Source organism: Nicotiana tomentosiformis, chromosome 11 (assembly GCF_000390325.3).
Source record: "Nicotiana tomentosiformis chromosome 11, ASM39032v3, whole genome shotgun sequence".
NCBI classification, from domain to species: Eukaryota; Viridiplantae; Streptophyta; class Magnoliopsida; order Solanales; family Solanaceae; genus Nicotiana; species Nicotiana tomentosiformis.
Window position 1 is genome coordinate 44880473 of NC_090822.1, and position 20073 is coordinate 44900545.

Below are 20073 nucleotides of genomic sequence, written 5' to 3' on the forward strand. Positions count from 1 at the left end.
TGACTCTGTGAAACTTATATCTAATTATCATTAAGTTATCTTTCATGAAAGGAAGACCTAATGATTCTAGTTATAAGTTAAGTGATAATTTTTGAAGCTGGGTATGATTACTTCAGATTTAGATACTAACTTAGACTATACACCTGAGTTAAACTTGTTTTGGTATAATGCTCATTTGTCTATAACTCCCTCCCTTCATGACATGGCTAAATTGATTCTATAACGTGTAAAGCTCCCCTGTCTGTATAAGATTACAACCTCACTTGAAGTGTCTATGGATAATTGACTGAATGTTGTATGTTCCCCTATTTGGCTTCCTGATCCCATGCTTGTTTTGAACTGCACTCAGTCCTCTCTCTTCTGCTATTCTGAAATTGAATCTGATTTTTAATCCTGTGAGAAGTTTTCCATTACTATTGTCTGAGCATAATGGCTTGTTTAAGATTAATACTATTATGAATATAATCCTGTTGACCCCCTCTCCCCCAGGGATTCCATGTCCAAATCTGTGAACCTGTAATCGTATTGAGAGTTTTGATCATGTTTCTGATATCTTTGGTAACTTCTGTAAAAAGTGTTAGTTATAACTGTTTCCTGAACCTTTATTAACACCTTTTAAAGTTCCAAGTAGTGTTATTAATACATGCATATGCTGGTAGCAAGCTAATCAATTCATAACTAGTCTGCGAGGGCATGAGTTTCTGTATTTCCTGTGTTGCTGCATGCCTGAACTGAGTGCTCTTTGCCTTTCTTTTGAATGTGTTCTCCCTAATGTTTAGAAATTTAATAATATGTTATAATGTTCCTGTTTCTCTCATGTATGCACTCAAAATCTGACCTTTAGATTTACCTTATATCTGTATTGTTCATTTGGTATCAAAATGTAGTATGTGTGCCCTTATGTTATTCTGGGAAAGTGTACTTTTGTGGTAAGGGATACTATTGTAACACCCCAAAAAATTTCGAAGTTCTTAAGCGCTATAAAGAAAGTTGATGTGCACTAATTATATTATTTTGTGTGTAGACAAGGGCTATTAAAAGAATGATATCAATTGATCATGATAATATATGTATGAGGTGCATTAAGAATGGTTTATGGTCTAAGAAGAGCCCCAAGGCTAAGTCAGGTTGAAACATTTATGATGGGATAAAGTTTCAAGTGAGTTCGCACAAGATCCTACTTCAAATGCATTCTTCTACCAAACTATAACTACTTAGGAGGTGATCTACTTAACAAATTAAATCTCTTTGAGTCTAGTTTCCAACGCTTCAAACCGTTCGTCATTTGGACACTCCTACAAGAAGTTATGACCCAATTACCAAAGGCTGGAAAAATGTGATTTTGCGGTCAAAAGTGCGACCGTACAATCATTATGCGATCGCGAAATTGCTTCTGCGACCGCAAAACCGGTCGCGGAATGGACCAGTACAACCCAAGTTTTGGCACCGATTTTGCGGTGCATTGTGCGACCCGCATAGCCATTTTGCGGTCCATTATGCGACCGCAGACCTGATTTCGGAGGGTTAATTTTTTTATTTTCATAACCTGGCCCCATTTTGATAAATAGGCTTTGGGCTTATTTTGGGGTAATTATATGAGGTTTTTTAGAGATAAGTGAGAGTGTTCTAGATAGAGGAAGTAGATGAAGTGTTTTGTTCATCAAGATCTTGTCCAAGCTTTGAAATCCAACAAGGAAATCTCACAAGTTCTTCATCTAAGAGGTAAGGTTCCATACCCAAGTTTTCAATTTCAAATTTGGGTAAAAGATGGGTGATTGGGAGTATGATTCTTGGGTGTAAGAGTATTATTTATACATGCATGTACCAATAAGGTTTGTGGGAAGATTATTGAGCTCAAATAAGTAAAGATTGGGATGTAGAATGAAGAAAATCTTGTAGAAGAACCTTGTAGCCAAATTTGCACACCTATTGTTTGATAAAATGCTCAAATGAACCGAAACCATGAATATCTTCCTAATTATGGTTCAATTTTGTTATATCTCAAAATAGATTGGGATTGTGATGTTTGGCTATAATTATATATTTTTAGTGCATTACTTACCTTATATTTAGGTGCTTTAATGCTAAACTATACTATATTTGTGTTTAATTGAGTTTATTTTATGTGTAGGTACATTGGAGATGAAATTGGAGCAAAGTAAATATTTAAAGTGTATTTCATGCACTAAAACAATGGGCTTATAATTATCTAATGATGAAATAATTATTGATGACAAAGAAAGAAACAAAGAAAAAGACAAAAGAAGAATTGATAAAAGAAGAGAAGCTAATGCAAAGAATGGAAAAGATAGGCAGAATGATAAACGAAGAAAAGAAGCTGGAGACGCGAGCCAATTTCCTAGCGTTAAAGGCTGTGACGCCAGGTCTACAGCGAGAGAGCTTCTGCGCATTTTGCCTCACAAGGCACGGCCCGTGGCGAGCGTGTTCCGGATTTTTAAAGCCTATTTTGTCTCCTATTTGGTTTTGGACTTGGTTATTTCGTTTGGGTCTTTTCCCTACACATATAAATAGTCATTAAACACCAATTTTGAGGGAGACCGGGATTGGACAGAAGAGACAGACATTAGACCCGGGATTTGACCTAAGGAGGCAAGAACACACTAGGAGCAAGGCGGGGAATTCTTCTACGAGTTTTTCACTTCCTTCTTCCTATTTTCATTATTGGTTATGAATTTTAGTATTGTAGTTTTGCATACTATTATAAATAGCTAATTTGTTATCTAGAATTTTGATAGAATATTTTGTAGGATAAATTCTTCTTATGTTTTTATATAATTGAGCTGTTGGATTTCTCTATTTGTTCAACTATGTTATTATTGTGGTTGGTTGAAGAGCTCTCAATCGATTGTGCCTATTTAGTTTGTATTACTCGGAAGAGAGTGCATATTTAGGTAGTTGTTGAACAACATCACTCTTAACATATATGAGGGATCAATACGGAGGGTTTAAAGGTAGGATTAGGAATAACGAAACCTTGGTGCGATCCGAGTGAGCCGTACTTAGTGCCAGCTAGCGTAATTCAGAAGAATATGTCTAGTAAATTGTGGTAGTTACTCAGGAGAGAATTACAACATACAGAGCGCTCATGATCGGTAGAGAAAACTTAGGCAAAATTATAGAAGGCATAGCGGGAAGGATTCCGACAATTAGGGAAATCATAACTCTAGACCTCCTTAGGCTTGTCTCCAATTTCATCCTTGTTAATTGATAATTTTACTGCTTTATAATATTTGTTAGTTAATTAGTAGAAATAAAAATCAAATCTTTATAACTAGGAAATTATTTGAACTTGTATTTTTTTTTGCGATATTGAACAACTATAGCTAAGCCTTAGTTCTATATGGGATTCGACTCCAGATTTGTAAACCGGATTATATTTGCAACGACCGCTTAGTCCTTTTTATAAGGCATAGTTGGGGGTGATCAAATTTTTGCGTCATTGCGGGGAACTAACGGTGTGTAGTTGTAGTTGTACATATTGCTAGGTTTCAAGTTTGAACTTTTCTTTTGTTTTATTTTATTTTATTTTTATTTTATTTTATTTTACTTATTGATTTGAGAAACATGATATCTTGGAATTATGGAAGTTTAGGTGTTAGTAATTTTACTTTTGATCCGTATACATATTGTGAAGGAAACCACCAGTGGCAAAATTTTCAAAATGTTCCTGAGAGCGAGTTATGTGCACCAACTCAATCTTATTTGTGGAATGTGTGTGATGTGTGTGGCGGTCAAAATGGTCACTTTCATGGTTGTGCTGATATTTCTTGTCCCCGTCTAACCCCTTACTATGATGGTTCTACTTTTTCTTGTGAAGTTAATAGGAATAAAGAACCCGGGGATGTGGACCTGAAAGAGATCAAGGATATGTTAAAGTTCTTTCTAGAAATAAATAATGAGAAGCAACTGCAAATAGAAAGGCAAGAGGCAACTATTCGCAACTTGGAGGCTCAAGTGAGTCAAGTGGTTGAAGCTTTTAATGCTTAGCAAACCAATTTTAGGGATAGTAGCCAAGAAGAGCGTGAATTTGAGGTGTTAATTGAGAAGGTCGGAGTAGAACATCAATAACCTAGCCAACTACAATTTGAGGATGTTGATGTTGAAGAAGTGAGACTAGAGTCAGCCAAGGATATTGAAGATATAAATTTAGTTGACTCTAGTGTGATTGGTGTTGAGGAGGTTAAAAATCTTGAAGGTCATGTATTTGAGCATGTTGGACCTCATTCCAAATACTTCTCTACATTATGTTCAGATGGTGAAATGGAAATTAATCTGTATGAGCCAATGCAAGAGTCAAAAGAAGAGGTAGATGAGCTCTATATTCTGAAATTTTCAAGGCCGTCTAGGCAAAGTGACACTCCTCGGTTGAAAGCCAAAAAGTGCATAAAGAATCATTTAATTTTTGGATCGCAACAATTAGTATCGCCCCAAGAGCATGATCATAGAGCAGAATCAAAACTTCGGGTCCAATTCATAAGTTCAAGGTGGAGGCAAAAAGTAGTTCAAGGTGGAGGCAAAAAGTAGTTCAAGGTGGAGGCAAAAAGTAGTTCAAGTCATGCCGCGACGTTAAATCAGGCGCTTGTTGGGAGGCAACCCATCTTTATTGCTTTCTTTATTATTATTTTTATTTTATCTTATTATTGTTATAGTGTTTGTTTTTGTTTTATAGGATTATAAGCATGGGAGACAAAGCCATTAGAAGTGTGCAAAAGCGAGTTAGATGGTGAGAACTAAGTGTGGGGTGCCCACACAAAGGACCATGCTTGGGGGAAGTCTGAGAACCCGTGAGCTGCTATTGCATCGGCCTTTGGCCTTTCAGGGAGTTTCTTGTCCACCCTTATTATTGTTTTGCTTTATTTGTGTATTGGGGGCACTGCACTCTTTTAAGTGTGGGGTGGGAGAATTCTCTAGATAATTAGTTGTAGTATATTAGAAAAATGTTAACTTCTTATTTATTTTTCGTAGTTGTGTAGTATGTTAGTAGCTCTTTAAACAAACAAAAAAATAGAAAAAATTGGACTTTTCCCGACGATGGATCGCCTAGACAGTTTTCTTGAGGGATTTAAGTCTAAAGAAAAAATAATATTTTCGTTATATGTAGTGTAATAATCCCCTGTGGTTTTTTTTTATGCCTCGGTTCTTTTCTGTGGGATGTAGTTTGAACCGGGTAGTAGTTTATCCTATTACTTTTTTTATTTTTAGAGTAGAATAGGATTTAGGGAATAAAAGAAGAAAGATGAAATTCTTAGGCGCTTTTTGACTTGTTTGATAGTAACATATTTAGGCTTTGGCATGCGTAGTATCTTCCCTATGTGCTAAAAGTGCTTATGATGCCTTGGTTATTTGGATAGCATGTTTTGTGACGCCTATGTCTCACTTTATTGACTTATATTCACTTTGTGATTAATACTTAATATTTTGTTGCTCCGTGAATACATGCAATTATTTGAGAATCAAAATGGAACTATCCTTAGTGAGTCATGTGCCATGTGAGGTGAGAAATTGTGTAGTCCATGTTTTTGTGATTGAGTCTAGAACTTACCCGGTATGTGAGTTGAAGCGAAATTTTAGGCGATGCTCGGTTTGAGAAATGATTTTAGGCTTTCTTTGATCTTTTTCAGCTTATTGTTTACCATAAATAAAATTTATCCCTATTTATCCCTTTTGAGCCTATAGACTTTTATTTGGAACCCATAATACGAGCCTATACTCTTTTATTTTTAATTGACATTGTTTTAATCATTTTACCTCTTAAAGCACTTTAATTGTGAAATGAGCACTAAAAGAAGTAAGAAGGGACTAAGTGTGAGGTGGCTTTTGAGTGGAACCAATGAAAGGAAGGAAAGTGCACTTGTTTTGTAAAATAATACACCACTAGCGGAAATTGAAAAATAAAATAGTTGGGAAAAAAGAGAGAACAATCTAGAAAAAAAAAAAGAACAAATAGAGATTAATAAATTGTTGTCTTGTTCTTGCTAGTAAGTATGAATTAAAGTAGTGCTTAAAGAAAAAGGGAACATTGTTGGGAGTGATTGAAGTTGTGAAACTAAAGTGGATTGAGAAAATTGCGCTTAAGTTATCATATGATGTGTTAAAATGCTTAGGAGGGTGAACCACTATTCCTAAATATATTCTACCCATCCCTTAGCCCACATTACAATCAAAAAAAAGTCCTAATTAATTTTAGATTGAGTGAGCCTACATTAGTAGACATTTACATTATGGGCAAGCCTATGGTACAAATTGCATGCACGAGACTTCTTTTGTGAGAGTGAGAGATTTTCTTTCATATATATGAGACGTTGAAATATATTTGAGCATTTGATTTGAATGTATGGATTCAACTTACTCTCTTGTCCTTGTTGTGAGGGCACATGGTTTCAAGAGGGATAGGTTATGTTATTAGACTCTCAACAATGTTGGGTGTTCAAGCCATGAGTGCATTATGACTTCTGAGTCGGTTTTTGAGGCTAGGATTGTTACGAGCATGTTGTAGTTGTTGTGAATGTTTTGAAGTATGGAATAAGAAAAGGGAAGTGTATGAGATTGCATATGCTAAAGTTTAATTATTGCTATTAACTATAGTCATAGGTATAGTGTGCCTCAAAAGTGTTAAATATGTTAAGTGCTCAAAGATAGTGTAAAGTGTTGGTTGACTCAAGGACGAGCAACGTTTAAATGTGGGGTAGTGATATTTGGCTATAATTATATATTTTTAGTGCATTACTTACCTTATATTTAGGTGCTTTAATGATAAACTATACTATATTTGTGTTTAATTGAGTTTATTTTATTTGTAGGTACATTGGAGATGAAATTGGAGCAAAGTAAATATTTAAAGTGTATTTCATGCACTAAAACAATGGGCTTATGATTATCTAATGATGAAATAATTATTGATGACAAAGAAAGAAACAAAGAAAAAGACAAAAGAAGAATTGATAAAAGAATAGAAGCTAATGCAAAGAATGGAAAAGTTAGGCAGAATGAGAAACGAAGCAAAGAAGCTGGCGACGCGAGCCAATTTCCTAGCGTTAAAGGCAGCGACGCCAGGTCTGCAGCGAGAGAGCTTCTGCGCGTTTTGCCTCGCGAGGCACGGCCCGTGGCGAGCGTGTTCCGAATTTTTAAAACCTATTTTGTCTCATATTTGGTTTTGGACTTGGTTATTTCGTTTGGGTCTTTTTCCTACATATATAAATAGTCATTAAACATCAATTTTGAGGAAGACCGGGATTGGACAGAAGAGACCGACATTAGACCCGAGATTTGACCTAAGGAGGCAAGAACACACTAGGAGCAAGGCGGGGAATTCTTCTACGAGTTTTTCACTTCCTTCTTCCTATTTCCATTATTGGTTATGAATTCTAGTATTGTAGTTTTTGCATACTATTATGAATAGCTAATTTGTTATCTAGAGCTTTGATAGAACTTTTTATAGGATAAATTCTTGTTATGTTTTTATATAATTGAGCCGTTGGATTTCTCTACTTGTTCAACTACGTTATTATTTTGGTTGGTTGAAGAGCTCTCAATCGATTGTGCCTATTTAGTATGTATTACTCGGAAGAGAGTGCATAATTAGGTAGTTGTTAAACAACATCACTCTTAACATATATGAGGGATCAATACGGAGGGTTTAAATGTGGGATTAGGAATAACGAAACCTTGGTACGATCCGAGTGAGCCGTACTTAGTGCCAGCTAGCGTAATTCGGAAGAATATGTCTAGTAAATTATGGTAGTTACTCGGGAGAGAATTACGACACTCAGAGCGCTCATGATCGGTAGAGAAAACTTAGGCAAAATTATAGAAGGCATAGCGGGAAGGATTCCGACAATTGGGAAAATCATAACTCTATAACTCCTTAGGCTTGTCTCCAATTTCATCCTTGTTAGTTGATAATTTTACTGTTTTATAATATTTGTTAGTTAATTAGTAGAAATAAAAATCAAATCTTTATAACTAGGAAATTATTTGAACTTGTGTTTTTTTTTTGCGATATTGAAAAACTATAGCTAAGCCTTAGTTCTCTGTGGGATTCATCTATGGACTTGTAAACCGAATTATATTTGCAACGACCGCTTAGTCCTTTTTATAAGGCATAGTTGGGCATGATTAAATTTTGGCGCCGTTGCCGGGGAACTAACGGTGTGTAGTTGTAGCTGTACATATTGCTAGGTTTCAAGTTTGAACTTTTCTTTTATTTTATTTTATTTTATTTTATTTTACTTATAGATTTGAGAAACATGACATCTTGGAATTATGTAAGTTTAGGTGTTGGTAATTTTACTTTTGATCTGTATACATATTGTGAAGGAAACCACCAGTAGAAAAATTTTCAAAATGTTCCTGAGAGCGAGTTATGTGCACCAACTCAATCTTATTTGTGGAATGTGTGTGATGTGTGTAGTGGTCAAAATGGTCACTTTCATGGTTGTGCTTATATTTCTTGTCCTAATCCAACCCCTTACTATGATGGTTCTATTTTTTCTTGTGAAGTTAATAGGAACAAAGAACCTGGGGATGCGAACCTGAAAGAGATCAAGGAGGCTCAAGTGAGTCAAGTGGTTGAAGCTTTTAATGCTCAGCAAACCAATTTTGGGGATAGTATCCAAGAAGAGCGTGAATTTGAGGTGTTAATTGAGGAGGTCAGAGTAGAACATCAATAACCTAGCCAACTATAATTTGAGGATGTCGATGTTGAAGAAGTGAGACTAGAGTCAGCCAAGGATATTGAAGATACAAATTTAGTTGACTCTAGTGTGATTGGTGTTGAGGAGGTTAAAAATCTTGAAGGTCATGTATTTGAGCGCGTTGGATCTCATTCCAAACACTTCTCTATATTATTTTTAGATGGTGAAATGGAAATTGATCTGTATGAGCCAATGCAAGAGTCAAAGGAAGACGTAGATGAGCTCTATATTCTGAAATTTTCAAGGCCGTCTAGGCAAAGTGACACTCCTCGGTTGAAAGCCAAAAAGTGCATAAAGAATCATTTAATTTTTGGATCGCAACAATTAGTATCGCCCCAAGAGCATGATCATAGAGCAGAATCAAAACTTGGGGTCCAATTCATAAGTTCAAGGTGGAGGCAAAAAGTAGTTCAAGTCATGCCGCGACGTTAAATCAGGCGCTTGTTGGGAGGCAACCCATCTTTATTGCTTTCTTTATTTTTATTTTTATTTTATCTTATTATTGTTGTAGTGTTTGTTTTTGTTTTGTAGGATTATAAGCATGGGAGGCAAAGCCATTGGAAGAGTGCAAAAGCGAGTTAGATAGTGAGAACTAAGTGTGGGGTGCCCACACAAAGGACCATGCTTGGGGGGAGTCTGAGTACCCGTGAGCCGCTATTGCATCGGCCTTTGGCCTTAAAGGGAGTTTCTTGTCCACCCTCATTATTGTTTTGCTTTATTTGTGTATTGGGGGCACTGCACTCTTTTAAGTGTGGGGTGGGAGAATTCTCTAGATAATTAGTAGTAGTATGATAGAAAAATGTTAACTTCTTTTTTTTTCGTAGTTGTGTAGTATGTTAGTAGCTCCTAAAACAAAAGTAGGAAAATTAGACTTTTCCCAACGATGGATCACCTAGACAGATTTCTTGAGGGATTTAAGTCTAAAGAAAAAAAATATTTTCGTTGTAGGTAGTGTAATAATCCCCCGTGGTTTTTCTTTATACCTCGGTTCTTTTCCATGGGATGTAGTTTGAAACGGGTAGTAGTTTTTCCTATTATGTTTTTTATTTTTAGAGTAGAATAGAATTTAGGGAATAAAAGAAGGAAGATGAAATTCTTAGGCGCTTTTTGACTTGTTTGTGTAACGACCCGACTAGTCGTTTCGGGAGTTATAGCCCCGTTTCCCCCATTTCTGTTTCCTTTATTCTCTTAAGCTATATTATGATATACTGGGTTAGTTGGTTCGGGCCCGGAGTGATTTCGGAGTGGAATGAGACACTTAGTCTCTTATTTAAAACCTTAAGTTGGATAAGTCAACCGGATGTTGACCTATGTGTAAACGATCTCGAATTTGAATTCTGATGGTTCTGTAAGCTCCGTTAGGCAATTTTGGACTTAGGAGCGCGTCCGAAATGTGATTTGGAGGTCCGTGGTAGAATTAGGCTTGAATTGGCGAAATTGGAAATTTGGCGATTTCGGTCGGCAATGGAAAATTTGATATCGGTGTCGGAATGGAATTCCAGAAGTTGGAGTACGTTCGTAGTGTCATTTGTGATGTGTGTGTAAAATTTGAAGTCATTCGGACGTGGTTTGGTTGGTTTCGGCATCGGTTGCCGAATTTAGAAATTTAGAAGTTCTTAGGCTTGAATCCGAGGGTAATTTGATGATTTGATGTTGTTTTGAGTGATATGAAGGTTCGAATAAGTTTGTATGTTGATATATGAGTTGTTGGTATTTTTGGTTGAGGTCCCGAGGGCCTCGGGGTGATTTTCAGTGGTTAACGGATTTGTCGAAGTTGGTAAATGCAGCTGAAGCTGCTGCTACTGTTATTTTCGCACCTACGGAAGAAAGAGTCGCAGGTGCAAGGCCGCTGGTGCGTTTGGGGAAGCCACAGATGCGGAAATAGAAGGCCAAGTCTTGGAACATAGGTGCAAAGAATTGGCCGCATCTGCGCACCCGCAGGTGCGAGGCCTTGAGCGCAAATGCGGAAAGGAAGAGTTGGGCCGGTTCTGCAGAACCGGAAATGTTACGCAGGTGCGCACCCGCAGATGCGGAACCTGGGGTCGCAGGTGCGGAATTGAGGGCTTAAGTGGTTCTCGCATGTGCGAGGATTCGACCGCAGGTGCGGTTCCGTAAGAGCGGACATATGGCTGCAGGTGCGACTGTGCTGGGTAGAAAAGCCCTAGCTCGTGTGTTTTGTCTTCATTTTCCATTTCTGGATTTGACAAACTCGGGAGAGAGGCGATATTTCAAAGGTTTTCAAGGAGCAACGTTGGGGTAAGTGATTCTAACCCATAATGGTATAAATTTCGTGAATCTATGGCCTTGTTCATCATTAATTAGTAGGATTTTGGAGTGAAAGTAGGGGGTTAGGGCTTGGAATTTTTAAGAGTTTAATTTAAGGATTTGAAGGACCAAACGATGTTGGATTTTAAATTAAGAGCTTTCTAGTTTTGTAAATTTTGTCGGATTTCGAGACGTGGGCCAGGGGGCCGAGTTTGAGCCAATTTTGGGTTTTGGTCTAATTTTGTAGATTTTCCATTGGAATTCATTCCATTAGAGTATATTGATGGTATTGTACTGATTGTGAATAGATTTGGAGCATTTGGAGGCCGAGTCCAGAGGAAAGAGCATTGCGGGGTAGAGAATTTATCGGTTTGAGGTAAGTAACGATTGTAAATCTAGTCCTGAGGGTACGAAACCCCGGATTTTTTATCAGTCTACTATTTTTAGTAACCCACATGCTAGGTGACGGGCGTGTGGGCGTGCACTGTTGGGGATTGTGACTTGGTCCGTCCCGTAGCAACTGTAAAGTTGCATACTTTGTTGAAACTATATGATACTTATATGTTTTAGAAAGAGTTTCTGTAAATTGGGCTGAATGCCATGTTTGGGCCTTGCGCCAGTGCTGTATGGACCCTTAGGGGTTTTTTCTTTCTATCCTCACATTATTTTCGATTGAAAAATCTATACTCAGTCATGTTTATACTTGTTTACCGCATAACTCAGTTTTATGACTCTATTTTGATGAATATAAATGTTTTGGGCCGAATGCCCTATTTTACTGAAATGCCCGAGGGGCTTGAGAGGTTTATGACTGAGTGAGGTCGAGGGCCTGATTTGTGAGGATATTTATGGGATCGGGTTGCACGCCGCAGCATGTTGATATCGGCCGAGGGCCTAATTGTGAGGATGAGTGTGGATCGGGGATGCCCGCCTGCAGCATACTTTATTATTATAGCACGTGAGTTGTCCATGCAGCACGTGAGTTGTCCGTGCAGATTATAGAACTTGGACTGAAGGAGCCCCTCCGGAATCTGTACACACCCCCAGTGAGCGCAGGTGCCTACTGAGTGCGAGTGCCGAGTGTCGAGTGCTGAGTGACTGGGAGGCATGAGTGATTGTGAGGTATGCCCGAGTGGAAAGAGTGATGGTGAGGTATGCCCGAGTGGAAAGAGTGATGGTGAGGTATGCCCGAGTGGCACGAGTGACTGTGAGGTTTGCTCGAGGGGCTGTATATGAGTGATGTTTTGCCCGAGGGGCTGTTTATGATCTCATCATTTTTGCTCACCTTTGCATTTTTCCTCTGTTTGAAAACTGTTGAAAAATATCTTTAAATGATTTTTACTGGAACTGGGTTTAAACGAGATATTTTGATTCAAACCCTGATTTTAAAAGCATGTGGTATTTTACTGAGATTTCCTAATATGAACGTTATATGCTTTATTGCTCGTCACTGCTGCTCAGTCTTTATTTATTGTTGTTACTTACTGAGTTGGCGTACTCACGTTACTCCCTGCACCTTGTGTGCAGATCCAGGTGTAGCTGGACACGGTAGCGGTTGTTGATTATTTTGGTTGCAGATTTTCTCGGGGATAGCAAGGTAGCTGCTTGGCGTCCGCAGCCCCTGCTCTTCTCCCTCTTATCTTCCTCTAGTTGTATTTAGCTATTTTCCAGGCTGAGTTAGCCTTGATATTGTTAGACAGATTGTAATAGATGCTCATGACTAATGACACCCCGATGTCGGGCTTTTCCTTCCGCACTTTTGTTTTGATTTGAACTCCTTTGCAAAGGTTTTTATGTTAAATAGCACTGAAATAATCAGTGAAATGAAAATATCGGTTTGTTTTTGAAATGAGTCGGCTTGCCTAGTTCCACGATAGGCACCATACAGGGGTTTGTTTGGGTCGTGATAGATTGGTATTAGATCCTAGGTTACATAGGTCTCACGAGTTATGAGCGGGTTTAGTAGAGTCTTGCGGATCGGTACAGAGACGTCTGTACTTATCTTCGAGAGGCTGCAGAACCCTTAGGAAAATTTCACTTTCTTGTATTCTATCATGCAAAATTGATTCATCTTGAAACATAACTCTTTGAATTCCTTCCACGCATTCGTATGCGCACATGAACACTCGGTATCAGTTGTGCATCGTCGGCTTGTGATTCTATGAACGAGGTTCGAGATGTGTATTATGTGTTTTGGTGATGGGCTAGTCTGGAAGACTTGAGGCCAGGTTTAAACCATAGTTTTGGCTCGGTAGCTTCAGTTGTAACCTGTACATTTTGACTCATATGTCCGGTAATGCCCATACAAATGGAATTCATGGATCGATGAGCGGTGGAATGGCATTGTGATGAGTATGATGTAACTGCGGGATGTGTTAAGACAATTTGAATGTGATGAGAAGTGTTTCCTTGAAATTTAAAGGAAGGCCATTGGGCGCTTGATTTTCGTTTTGATGTGGCGTACGGTCTCGAGTGTGAATGTTTTGAAGGATCTTTCACGTTGTTAAATTTTGGGAAAAATTAAATTCTCATGTCTTGTCAATGAGTTTGGACTCAAGAAGAGTAAGTGATTGTGTAGTAATTGTGGTTGCGAATGGGTATTTTTGATGTTGATGGCTCGAGAAAGATGATCTTCGAAGAGACTTAGAGTCGGTAACATTTTATTGGTTCAGGTGCGACAGAGATACATTTCGATTTGATGCAACAGTTGGGTAGCAAAGTATGAGGGAAGACATGACGGGAAGTGTTTCGCGGTGGTTGAAGTACTAGCAGGTCAAGTAGGAGAAGTAGAGGTTGAGAAGTTTCTTAAAGGAGATGATTTAACCGAAGTAAGAGTAGCAGATTAGCATATGAATTCACTAGTAGGGTAGTCGTGCGCCTTGAGAAAGTGTAGAATGGTTTGGAATCGTGTTAGTATGTGTATCGGCCTGTAGACTCTATTTGGAGTGATGATTAGTGTACAAAGGAAAATTGAATATGGCAGAAAGGAGTGTGTTTGAAATGAATAGAGGTGTGAAGATCTGATTATCGTGTCAGGTGAAATATGACTTGAGTTCGAAAGGTATTGTTGACGTATAGTTGATGTCAATAGGGAAAGTGCAGACTTATACAAATGGTGGGCGAGCATGAACACATGAGAATTTACGGATTTAGTGGTCGTTGCACTCAGTGCAGTGTCATTGGAAGATGTCGGTAAGGAATTCCACATGTGGGTTATCTCCTGTGTGTAGCTAGCGGTGGCGTGATGTTGATGAAGCTTTTGCGAGGAATATTACTTGCTACCCGGTAGGAGGTCACGTGTGTGATTTTGGTTGGAGATTAAGAATGTTCATGAAAGGCTTAATAAAAGACTTCGAGAAGTCTGGTAGGTTAACGGTACGAGACCTTGGTAATTGAGAAGGAGAAATCCTTACGGGTTCTAATTTTATATAATTACAGCTTAAGGCTAAGTGGGGGAGTCTGCTATCGGCGAGTTGATTGCACGATTATGGGTCGTATTAGTTTCGGTTCGGAGTATACCGGTGAATCAGTTATGACTTGCAGAGGTCGAGATCGAGGATGACTCGGGTAAACAAATTTCTGGACACAAGTTGTATTACACTCTATGGTTATAGGAGGACCATAAAATAATTGAGTGGTTATTCACAGAGAATGTAGTGTACATGGAGCGGGAATTTGCTCGGTTGCATAGGAGTGTGGGTTACTCTTTATTCCCTTGGGTGTTGGTGTGCTAATGGGGCGCAGGTCGTTTCGGTCCGTTTGGTCAGTTAATTCGAGATTTGAGTAGAGTGGATGACTCTCGAGAATGGTTTCAATGGATTCAAGATTTATAAATATGGATAGAAAACTGGGAGTTGCATTGAACGGTGTTGAGACTCGTGGCATCTTATATCATTGTGAATTATGCATTTTAGTATCAAGAAGGTGAAGAAAACAGTTTTAGGTTCATATAAAGTCTCTTCGGAGAAAGCATTTTTGGTTGTGGAACCTTTGGGATATATAAAATGGGAATTTGGCGGCTTATAAGCCTTAGGGCAGCGTGATTCTATGCTATAGTTCGTGGGGTAAGTTTTAGTTAAGTATAGTAGTGTTCTAACAAGGAAAAAGTAGCAATTTAGAAAGAACTTGGAGAAATAGGACAGCTTGGTTATGTGCGAATGGATTTCAAAGTGTTCATGATGGGTTCTACTATGGTTTGAACCGGATATTTTCTACCTATGTACGAAACGTGTTGTGTGTTATGATTTCCTCCTAGAAAGAAGCAAGAAAGAGGTTTCTGACTAATAGACTCGGATTATCAGTTTGGTGCGGTTTATCGATTTTATTTGTACACCCCTAGTTGCAGCTAAGGCAGCTGATCTCAATGGAACAATGATTTCTGTACCTGGAGCTACAGTGAACCCTAGCATGGAATCCATCTATGATTTGCAATTCAGGATGCTGCAGCAATCTTTGGGAGCTGGAGATCAAAATGCACTTGTGATGAAGGAGACAAATGGAGAAGAACTTCAGCATGCTATTGTACCACAGGCAACAGGTGCAATTGACCCTTGTCGCTTGGCTTGTGCTTCTGGAACTGGGCAACCATTGCAAATTTGTCACGCCCCGACCTCGGGGAGCGCGACCGGCACTCAACCGAGATAGCCCGGCAAGCCTGCTAGATTTTCTTCTACCCAACTCACCCATAAATAAAGAGAAGATAAACTTCATTAATTTACACTAAGAGGGTTCATGAATAACACTAATTCCATCACCATTAGTTACTTCATTTATAAAGTCTCAAAATACATACACTTTCATAGTTTAAAGTGGAACATGTAATACACATATGACATTACTATCTTTACCTTCCCAATACCAATACACAACCCATACCATATCTACGGAGCCTTTAGTATATACAAAAAAGTACAATGATAGTGCCGGCAACAAGGCTCTGGCTATACCTCAAAATATAATACACATAGAACAAAAGATGCACGACTCCGAAATGAAGTGGGGCTCACCAAGTCAACTGGAAAGAGAGTATACCGCTATCCCTGTGATGCGTGATGCCTTCCGTTGTGGAACCACCTGCATCCATTAAAGATGCAGCGCCCCCGGAAAAAGGGGTGTTAGTACATGTCAAATAGTACTAGTATGAAAACCAAACACCTATGCAAGGACTTGTAAATACAACATGAATATGATGAATCATAGTAACAATAAAAGGGCTTAGATAGCCGTTAAAGCCATAGCAAATTTATTAAGAGCTTTCAATAATATTTATAAATTTTTAAGTCGAGGATCCTCTGGAACTACCTTTATACAAAGCGGCACTCCCGCCTCACCCCAATGTATGGGGTGGAGGTGCAATCACAATACCAGAAACTCTACACAAAGCAGCATTGTCGCCTCACCCCAACTTATGGAGGTGTATTCATAATACCACAACTCTACATAAAGCAGCCCTATCGCCTCACCCCCAATGTATGCGAGTGGAGGTGTATTCACAATACCACAACTCTACACAAAGCGATCCCGCCGCCTCACCCCGATATATGCGGGTGGAGGTGTATTCACAATGCCACACTTCAGATTCCCAAAACAATAATAGTTTGTACAAAAGAGTTCCCTTTCAAATCAACCATTTGGCACATTTGGCCTTAGCGTGTGTAAGTTCATAAGGTTTCATCATATGAGAAATAAGTGTCTAATCACATTGATTTCATACAAGATCTTCTTCCCAAAAAGGGTATACATAATTAAGTCAAACATAGAGAATCATTAACACACTAGGGTTCTAACTTCTATTTTAAAAGGCATTTCTGGGGCGAGCCCCGGGGCGAGGCGTACCAAAAATGCCCCGGGACGATGGTGTGGGGCGAAAGTCTCAAGAGGCGTACGTCCCGCAATTTGGGGTGTACGCCCGGCCGTTCGGGGCGCATTTTTTTAGTAAGGAGTAAGCCCCAGAGACTTTTTCAAATTGAAACAAAATTTGTTGAATTAGTCCTTCATATAATATCCAAATTCTCAAAAGTCAGTTTGGTAATTACTCAAAAGGTTTAAAAAGGAACTCAAAAGTATTAAATGTAAAAGTAAAGATCTTCTTTATTTTTTTAAGCCCTAATTCATGGTTTTTTTTAATTTTTTATCTTGTCCGCTAGTCTGCTAATATCTCCCAAAAGCAACGAATATTTAAAAAAGATTTACAAATACAAAGAGAACTACATTCTTCTTCATAGCAGCAAATTCAAAGTTCAAATTGCAGGTTAATCATCCTTGTTGTTCCTCCATATAGAAAACTTTATTCTTTTAAACTCAAATTACTTGTGCTTGTAAGTAACGTATAATAGATTGTTTTGATTAGTTTTTTGTGGGATGGAGCACACATATATATAGTTTCTTTCAATTTTTATGCAATTTTACCTGTTTTTAAATATTTACTGTCATTATATTATTTTATAAAATATTAAAAACTAAATACATATGGGGCTTACGCCCTGCTGAGGCATATGTAAAATGCCTCGCCTTACGCCTACGCCTTTTAAAATACTGGTTCTAACATGTTATGCCAATTGGGAATCAATTTTACTAGTGTGAGTACCCCACGTCAAAGTATAGCGCGATGAATAACAACACTATATATAAAATGGTGCGCAATTTTTTTTTAACCTATTTATGTCTCTTGAGTCCAAATGAACCATACTTTAGTTACGGACTCAATATTACCACTTTAACAACAAGATCCTGAACCAAGAGCGGTAACCTTCTGCAAAGATATTCCAAAACTCTTTCATAATGTGGCCAAGCTTCCTTTGGCCGAAACTGAATTTTTGAGCCAAAAGTGCTTGCTTTTCCTATGTTAAAGTATTTGGCCAAACTTTTAGAAAGAAAAATAAATATTTTGAGTAGAAGTAGAAGCAGTTTTTGAAAAGAAAAAAAATAATTTCTATCCAAAAATACCTTTTTCAAAAGCATTTTTGAAAACAATTATACTTATAAGTACTTTTAAAAGAATGACCAAACATTAATTGCTACTCAAAAGTACTTATCAAATTAACTAGTTTCTATATATGTGTGTTGCACGTAGTTAATTATTAAAATATTATATGAAAAGACATAATTTATCGTGCATAGAACATTGACAAAAAGTAAAATCAAATAACAAAATGAGATATAGACGTTGCTTAGGAAATCATATTAATGATTGAAAAATGAAAAGTGTTTCAAATCAAAATATTATTTTTAAAGAGTCGGAATTAATAGTTAGGAAGTAACACAACTTAAATAGGCCTAAATGATGATCTTAGAACAACTCAATCGATTTCCGAAGATAATTACCAATGCGTATACATTTAGCTCAGCAAGTACCTAATATCATCCTTAGGGAGCAATTTAATGAGTGAATAAAAGGAGAAAAAGGTCCTAAAGTTAGCATTAGCCAAGTAGTCAATAATAAGAAATTTTGATCCTCACCCTTGCAATCTCAGTTTATCAGCAATACAAATGAGAATATTAGTTAAATGTATCCAAGTTAAACAACAAATTTTCAATTATTGCCGTCATTTTCTTTTAAATAAGAATATTAGTTGACTTTAAAACCTAAACATCATAACCTTATCTAATATGAATTATCTATCTGGAAGAACAATTTCAAGTATAAAAATTGGTTGCTTAAGTTTATCTTTTTTTTCTTCGTATTGCTTCCTAATTAATTGCTATTATCTACTTTAAACATTGATAAAAAAAATACTTCAAAAATGATTTGTTTAAGGTAATCTTGGTATTAACATGTATGATACGACTGACAATCATTCATTATCATTTAATAGCATCACTACAAGAAAATACATGTATGATACGAATGACAATCATTCACTATCATTTAATAGCATCACTATAAAGAAAATAACACCAAATAGTAAAGTAACCATTTTACCACATAATACATGTTATCCCACGAATGGGAAATTAAAGTCCATGCCAAATCCCATCCTAAGTATGTAATCCTTCTCCAACTAAACCACACAATCCACACGACTCTATATAACCAATTTTGTTTTATTTTGCTTAAAAACATTTATTACAATAGTGAAGTGAGAGGGAAAGAGGTAAAGGATGCTACTAATGGATTTAAATTTTAAACCCATGAATACTCACCAAGCTGGCAGAGACACTCAACCCAAACTAATGATACTGATTAAAAATTTATGTACTTAAAGAGTATTTCTCAAATGTGATAATTTCTATCGTATATTATATGGATATTTAATTCCTTGTTTTTAAAAAAAATTAAATATAACTTTCACTTGAATACGATCATATCGGCTACGAATAGGGCAGTAAGACACTTAACTTGCAGAAAGAATATAACCAAACTGTTACAAAATCAAAATATTAATTATTGAGTAAATCACTTAGATCTTTCCGCTCCAATTATTTCGGTCGTTATCGTTTCATATTCTAAATTTTCTGCAATAAATTTTCAAATACTTTCACTGAAATTTTATCAATATTTGAAATTAAATATAAAGATCGTTCAAAAATATGTATTTAAGTATCCATAATCTTTGGATTTTTTTAGTATTTGTCTCGTACTAAAAATAAAAGTAGCTGAACTGTAGCTATTAATAATAATTATTTAATAGGAATCTGAGAGTCAAAACCTACATCAAAAGCACTAAATAATATAACTAAGTGAATTTAGAAATTAAAAATACTTCAGAGGATTTGAAACTCTTGAGTTGCTGATGTGATGCCAAAATGCTTTACTTTTAGCACATTATTACTCGCCCTATATTTGAGCTAAATTATGTTGTTTTATGTGTAGCAACATCGGAAGGAATCATCAAATGAAAATTGCACAAAAAGAGGACAAAAATACAAGAAAAGAGCACAAAAGCATCAAGTATCTAAATTGTGCTACAGACCACGCTTTGCAAGGTCTATAGCCAGGTTGACCGTGCTATAGACCAGGCTTTGCGAGATCTATAGCCAGGTAGACCGCGCTATAGACCAGGCTTCGCGAGGACTATAGCCAGGTCGACCGCGCTATAGACCAGGCTTCGCGAGGTCTATAGCCAGGTCGACCGCACTATAGACCAGGCTTCGC